This window comes from Mus caroli, unplaced genomic scaffold (genome assembly GCF_978045245.1).
Source record: "Mus caroli unplaced genomic scaffold, Mus_caroli_1 scaffold_43, whole genome shotgun sequence".
Lineage (NCBI taxonomy): Eukaryota > Metazoa > Chordata > Mammalia > Rodentia > Muridae > Mus > Mus caroli.
The window spans coordinates 541977-550107 of NW_028227298.1; positions in this window are offsets into that span (position 1 = coordinate 541977).

Consider the following 8131-nt stretch of genomic DNA (forward strand, 5'->3'; position numbering starts at 1 on the left):
TAGTCTTGGCTGCCCAGGAACTCACTCTGTAGACCACCCTGGCCTCAATCAAACTCAGAAATCCTCCTGCCTCTGTCTGCCTCACAAGTGCTGGGAGTAAAGGTGTGCTGCACCACTGCCTGGCATTACTACTACTACTACTACTACTACTACTACTACTACTATTATTATTATTATTAGACATAATGAGATCAACTAGTTGGCCCGGTTTCATTTATTCATTTGAAATTAGTTGGACCAATTAGGTCTGGGAGGTTTCTTTTGTTTCCGATTTGGGTGTTTGTGGGGTGTCAGGTATCTCTCGGGTATCTCAACGGAATGGATGAAGGTTACAGTGATATGGCTAGAGTTTTGTAAAGATTACTTTTCTTTTTTTTTTTTTTTTTTTTTTTTGGTTTTTCGAGACAGGGTTTCTCTGTATAGCCCTGGCTGTCCTGGAACTCACTTTGTAGACCAGGCTGGCCTCGAACTCAGAAATCCGCCTGCCTCTGCCTCCCGAGTGCTGGGATTAAAGGCGTGCGCCACCACGCCCGGCAAGATTACTTTTCTTAATCTGAGGAAAAAAAAAAATACTGGGCTACATCTATATTGCTTCATTTCTCTTTCTCTTTTCTTTCTTTCAGATAAGGAGGTCCGTCAGCCAATTCCTCCTGCCTTTCTGATTTTCATAACCCACACACACAATGCAGGCTACATCCATAGTGGGGAACAATCATGGAGGAAGAGGTAGGCTTTGCATTGGGTAGCATTGTCTGAGCGATATGTTAGTGGACCAGAGAGTTTGGATATCAAGCCGTATAATGTTTCTTTTTTTCTTTTTTTTTTTTAAGATTTATTTATTTATTACATGTAAGTACACTGTGGCTGTCTTCAGACACACCAGAAGAGGGAGTCAGATCTTGTTAAGGATGGTTGTGAGCCACCATGTGGTTGCTGGGATTTGAACTAAGGACCTTTGGAAGAGCAGTCGGGTGCTCTTACCTGCTGAGCCATCTCACCAGCCCTAATGTTTCTTAAAATATAGAAAAGTTCTAACAAAGTGATCTTTAACTTTTTTTTTTCTCCTTCGACTCTGTACAATGAATTGTTTTGCTTGCTTGCTTGACTTTGTACAATGAATTGTTTTGCTTGCTTGCTTGACTTCATTTGGTTTGACATGGTTTCCCTTTGTACCCGTGCAGACTGCCCTCCCTCCCTCCCTCCCTCCCTCCCTCCCTCCCTCCCTCCCTCCCTCCCTTTTGACCCAGTTTCACTCTTCCACCATACACTCAATAAAATAAAATAAAGTAAAATAAAATAAATAAAAGAATGAATGACGTTTCCAGTTATTTATTTGTCTAAGCTACCTAAATTCCCCTTCTACACCTCCCCCTACTCCCCACCCCAAGCCGCCATCTCCTCGTGGGGGTAGGGACCTGCACATCTGTGTCTTTCTCTCTGAACTCTTTGTTTTCTGGTCCACGTTGCTCCAGAGGAATGTAGCCCTTTGGAAATGGTAATGGAGTTGATAACACACCCTATCAGAAAGAGGAAGGCCCATTCACTCACTCATTCTCACCCAGCCCTGTTCTGCTACTTCTAAGGACAGAATCTTCTGGACAGTATTTACATGGCTTGCTATTTCTAAATTTTGGTTTTGGTTTTGGTGTTTTTGGTTTTGTTTTGTTTTTTTGTTTGTTTTTTTTTTCTTTTTCTTTTTTTCAAGACAGGATTTCTCTGTGTAGCCCTGGCTGTCCTGGAACTCACTCTGTAGACCAGGCTGAACTCAAACTCAGAAATCCGCCTGCCTGCCTCTGCCTCCCAAGTGCTGAGATTAAAGGTGTGTGCCCACCCACCACTGCCTGGCTCTATTTTTTTTTAAACATTATGTATGTATGTATGTATGTATGTATGTATGTATGTATGTATGTACGCATGCATGCATGCATGCATGCAGGCATTGTTTATACGACTACACTGCAGCTGTCTTCAGACACACACCAGAATAATACATGGGATCCCACGACAGATGGTTGTTAGCCACCACATGATTGTTGGAAATTGAACTCAGGAAGGACCTCTGGAAGAGAGGACAGTGCTCTTAACCACTGAGCCAGCTCTCCAAATAAAATTTGTGGAGAAATTGAGCATCTTAAAACCTTAGGCATCCTTCCTCCTCTCCACGTGGCCTCTCTCCCTCTTTCTACCTTCTCTCTTTCCCTCTGCCTTTGTACAATAAAGCTGTAAAACAACAACAACCTCTAGGCATGTGTGTCCCCTCTTTATGTATGTATGTGTGTATGTATGTATGTATGTATGTATGTATGTATGTATGTATGTACTTACTTACTTACTTACTTACTTTCTTACTTGTTCCGACACCAGTCAGGTGTGGTGCTTCATGCCTTTAATCCCAACACTTGGGAGGCAGAGGCAAAAAAAAAAAAAGAAAAAAAAAAACCCCAAACCAAACCAAACCAAACCAAAACAACAACAACAACTACAACAAAAAACATCAAACAAAGTTTGGGTCTTAGTGAAGTAAGCAAGGCACAACCTGCAGGCAGGCAGGACTGATGAATTTGTACGTCTTACCCCTTCAGAGTTTACCAGAGGCTTAAAGGACTGAGTTTTTGGGACTGCCCTGAGACAATATATATCTTCCTTCCTTCCTTCCTTCCTTCCTTCCTTCCTTCCTTCCTTCCTTCCTTCCTTCCTTCCATTTATTTATTTATTTATTTATTTATTTATTTATTTATTTATTTATTTAAAGTACCCTGTAGCTGACTTAAGATGTACCAGAAGAGGGTGTCAGATCTCATTACAGGTGATTGGTAGTTGAACTCAGGGCCTTTGGAAAATCACTGTTTTACCTGCTGAGCCATTTCTCTCACCAACCTAGTTCTGTCTTTCTGTCTTTCTGTCTTTCTGTCTTTCTGTCTGTCTGTCTGTCTGTCTATCTGTCTCTCTGTCTTTCTCTCTTCCTTCATCCTGGCATCAATCAACACAGACTGTTTTGTGAGGTAAACTTAATAAACTTCTAGCTCCTCTCTTGTTCTCTTACTTCTTTCTCTCTTGCTACTTCTCTACTCTCTCTGCCTCTACTAAAAATGAAGAAGAAGAAGAGGAAGAAGAAGAAGAAGAGGAGGAGGAGGAGGAGGAGAAGGAGGAGGAGGAGGAAAAGAAACCTCTAGCTCATGCAAGGGGGATGTAGGAAGGACACCACCTTCTTTCTTTCTTTCTTTCTTTCTTTCTTTCTTTCTTTCTTTCTTTCTCTCTCTCTCTCTCTCTCTCTCTCTCTCTCTCTCTCTCTCTCTCTCTCTCTCTCTCTTTCTTTCTTTCTTTCTTTCTTCCAAAAATACTCAGGGACATCACACTCCCTGTAGCCAGGGATGAGTCTCAGGGAATGTATGTGAGCTTGCTTTGTTTTGTGGGGCCAAACTTGACAGACATTTCTTCTGGCTTTGTGTGTTTTGCCAGCCAGCTCTCTTGCTCTGCTCACTCACTCACTCACTCACTCACTCACTAACTAGCTTGTTTGCTGTGGTTGCCATTTCTATCTATCTCTGCACAGGGTTCCAAGACTGCCCTTTGGGAATCAAATGGGAGAGCAGAACTAAAGGCTTTTTGATAAAGCACCTAGAGTGCACACCAGCACCTTTGGACTGACTGGCTGCCTTCCCCCTCCCCCTCCTCCCCCTTCTTCAGATTCATTTATTATAGGTAAGTACACTGTAGCAGTTTTCAGACACACCAGAAGAGGGCACCAGATCTCATTGTGGGTGGTTGTGAACCACTATGTGGTTGCTGGGATTTGAACTCATGATCTTCAGAAGAGCAGTCAGGGCTCTTAACCGCTGAGCCTCCAGCCTCCTGCATTCCTTCTTAAAGCATGAATGATCCCAGCATGGGAAGACGGTCTGCCCTCCCTCCCTCCCTTTTGAGCCATTTTCCCTCTTTCACCATACGCTCAATAAAAGAAGTAAATGAATGAAGTCTCCAGCTATTTGTTCGAGCTATCTAAATTCTCTCACAACACCTCCCCCTCCCCCTCACTGCCTTCTCTCCCTATGTTTGGGTGGGGCTGGGGGAGGGGTGGGTGGGGGGAAGGGATCTGCAAGTCGTCCCTGCAGGTTTGTGGACTATTTGCGATGGTCTGGTTCTCTGAACTGCTGAGCCATGTCTATCCAGAGGCTGGCTGGCTAGTTTTCTGCCTCAAGTCCCTGAGTGATGATTTCAGTGTGAATTCTCTGAACTCACTGTCCTTTCAGGTCCACATTTGCTCTGGCAACCGACTGAACCAAACAATAGGCTCACACCGAGATCTTTGGAAATGGTAATGGAGTTGATAACACACCCCAACAGAAAGAGGAAGCCTCCGCTCACTAGAAGACTTTCACTAGAAGCCTCACCCTGCCAGCAATTTAGGAATTGGTAAGGCCAATCTGGACAATATTTAAATGATTTCTACTTCATGTTTAATGCTTAATAAAATAAAACGTGTGTGAAGGTCTGAAGAGCGTTGACTGTTCTTCCAGAGGTCCTGAGTTCAATTCCCACGAACCACATGGTGACTTTGGAATCCGATGCACACTTCTGGTGTGTGTTGGAAGACAGCTGCAGTGTACTCATATAAATAAAAAAATAAATAAAACCTTCAAAAATAAAATAAAACAAAGCTTGTGAAGAAATTGAGCATCTTAATTTTATTTTATTGTATTGTATTTCACACACACACAGTATTATATATATATATATATATATATATATATATATAATCAACTGGCACAGAAACGCACATTACCTAAGTTAGCTGGGAGTGGTTGGATTGGATATGCAGAGAAGGAAGGAACATTTGCAGTTTTGCTGTTGCTCTTTTTTTTTGGGGGGGGGGTGGGCTGTTTAAATAGTACAGCAGAGCAGTGGTGGCACATGCCTTTGGGAGCACTTGGAAGGCAGAGGCAGGCAGATTTCTGAATTGGAGGCCAGCCTGGTCTACAGAGTGAATTCCAGTACAGCCCGGGCTACACAGAGAAACCCTGTCTGGAAAAACCAACCAACAAACAAACAAACAATCCCAAGCAAAACCCAATCCAAACTTCACAAAAGGGAGGGACACTATAACAAATTACAATTGCTTGTATATATAGAAAAAAATTTCCTCCCCCCCCCCCAAATAACCCTGGTTCAATTAAATACGAAACTAACTAAGTAATCTCACACATACAAACATACATACATAAAACAAATAATGATAACTACGTGGCATGGAACTGCTTACACAGTTTGGATGCCACCTCCATCACATGCCTGCAGAAATTATTGAGTGGCCGGCCTGGTCTGTCTTGTATGTTTTTGCACCATGTACAGAGACTTTGTCTCTCATAAATAAATGAATACAGAGAAAGATATTCATTGATCTATACATGCCTGTGCGATGGCTCAGAGGGCAAAGCTGCTGTCTGTTAAGGTATAGGTAAACGAGTAAGGCCTAGATGGAATGTTAAGGACTGAGGAAACTATTAAGGCCTAGATGGAATGTGAAGGCCTACTTCAGATTAGATAAGGGCTAGGTAACCTCTTACCTGGCTAGCCTGCCATTCTGCTGTTACTGCCAGAATTGATTACATATTCTCCTTGGATGTGTCCTCAGAAACCAATCAAGATAGAAGCCAATCGAACTGCTTCCTTTGTTCTATAGTTATCTGCAATAGGCTTGGACTCAAACTGACCACCCAGCAGCATTTCCTACACCCGCACATGTGTATACTTTTCTGGCATTTGCTCCTAGAACCTGCACTGGGGATGGAACCCCCGCCCTGCCCCAACACAAGAGAGACACCAAAACCACCGATTCAGTGCACAGACTACTTAGAATCAGACTTCTATTTTGAGTAGGGTGTGAGTGAGTAAAGTGTAAGTTCCCAAGGCCTCCCTGGGAACTGACATCTTACTTGGAAGAAAGAGACTTGTACGTGGGCAACTGACTTTCTGGTTTGCAATTTAAGACATGAATGTCACACTATTGATGGCCAAGACACTGGATGTCCTGATTTTATTAGTGTGTGTGTGTGTGTGTGTGTGTGTGTGTGTGTGTGTGTGTGACTCCATGGCCAAGCTAGCCCCCCCCCTCCCAGATGTGTGTTTCTTATTTATTTATTTATTTATTTCTTGGGCCTGTGCTTGTGTATGACCTCGGCAACACTTCCTGAAAACCAAACCAAGCTAAACTAAAGCAAACAACTATGGCTGTCTGCCTGCCTGCCTGCCTACACAGAGAAATGATATCTCCAATCAAGTAACACTAACTCCTAAAGACGCCTGTTTCTCTTTTTCTTTTTTTTCTTTCTTTTTTTCTTCTGCTCCCTCTCTCTGTTCCCCCCTCTCCCTTTCTTCCTTCCTTCCTTCCTTCTTTCCTTCCTTCCTTCCTTCCTTCCTTCCTTCCTTTCTTTCTTTCTTTCTTTCTTTCTTTCTTTCTTTCTTTCTTTCTTTCTTTTTTTTTCTTTCTTTTCTTTTTTTTTTCTTTCTTAAATTTATTCTTTTCATACATAGTTTCTTAGTGTAAGCAGCCCTGGCTGTCTTGAAGACACTTTGTAGGCCTCAATCCAGTAAGAGCCTGCCTCTGCTTTTCAAATGCTGGCATGAAAGTTGTATACCACTATGACCGGCTACGATTCTTATCTTCTTCTTTTTTTTTTTTTTTTTTGGTTTTTCGAGACAGAGTTTCTCTGTGTAGCCCTGGCTGTCCTGGAACTCACTTTGTAGACCAGGCTGGCCTCGAACTCAGAAATCTGCCTGCCTTTGCCTCCCAAGTGCTGGGATTAAAGGCGTGCGCCACCACCGCCCGGCGATTCTTATCTTCTTATTTTTGTTCCCTCTCCCCTCTTCCTTTTTATGATTTTTGCTTTTGACAGGCAGTGGTTGTGGCAGTGCTGGCAGAGGGAGGTGGATCACTGTAACTTTGCAGCTAGCTTATTCTACAGTCTGAGTTACACAAAAGGGGTTTCAGAATGACTGGTTATATTTTTCATTTATTATGCATTTTAATTATAATTTAATTAAACCAAAAGAATTTAGACTGACCAATTCAGAGTCTGGCATTTAAAAGTATAACAAAAGACAGTATGAGGCTGTCTGTGGATGGTCAAGGGTTCTGGCTGCTTTAGGGAGCCTCCTCACCTTTCTGCACATGCAAACTAGGCCACCTAGAGGCTGGACACAAAAGCTACCTTGAGCATTAGGTCACGTGACAGTCAGCCACCTCCATCTTTATGAGGATAGATGTCAGTCAGAGGACAAGATGGCTGCCACCCACTTGTCACCTTCCATATGCAGGCACACCACCTCCCTTCTGTTTTTGGATAAAAGACACATAACAATTTTTATTATTTACAGTAAGCCTTAAATAACACTCTGACAGCTGTGCAGATTTCTACTTGCTATGTGATTTGAATTTCCTTTTTTTGTTTTTTTTCTTTTAATTAATTTTCAGGAACTGCATGGTGGATTCACCTAGGTTCTGGTGCCTTCTTCTGTCATGCAGTCATCTAGGCAGCAGATAGAGCACATACACACACACATACTTTGAAAACTAATAGTAATAATAACAAACAAACAAATAAAAGAAAAGAAGGTTAAAAAAAAAAAGATTCTAGCTTCTGCCTGGATGTGTAGGTGGCAGAAGCAGGCAGAGAGGACCTCTGTGAGTTTGAGGCTACCCAAGCCTACAGAGCAAGTTCCAGGCAGGGATGCCAGGGCTACATCAAGAGAAACCCTATCTTGGGGCAAAAGAAAACAAAAGCAGAAAAGGTTCTGGCTTTTATTTTCAGACGTATGATTCTTCTAGCAGTATTGACTATCGAACTTTGATCATGAAGGCACATTCGATTTTATGACAGAGTTTGTGTGTGTGTGTGTGTGTGTGCGCAATATTTCTGCTGTAATTGTGGTTACATGCCATCTAGTGGTTTATGTTTGATTTCTGTAATCTTTTTTTCTAATTCTTTTTAATTGTAATTGTAATTTTAATTTAATTTAATTTTATTTTATTTTTTGTTTTACGAAACAGGGTTTCTCTGTATAGCCCTGGCTGTCCTGGAACTCACTTTGCAGACTAGGCTGACCTCGAACCCAGAAATCTTCCCATCTCTGC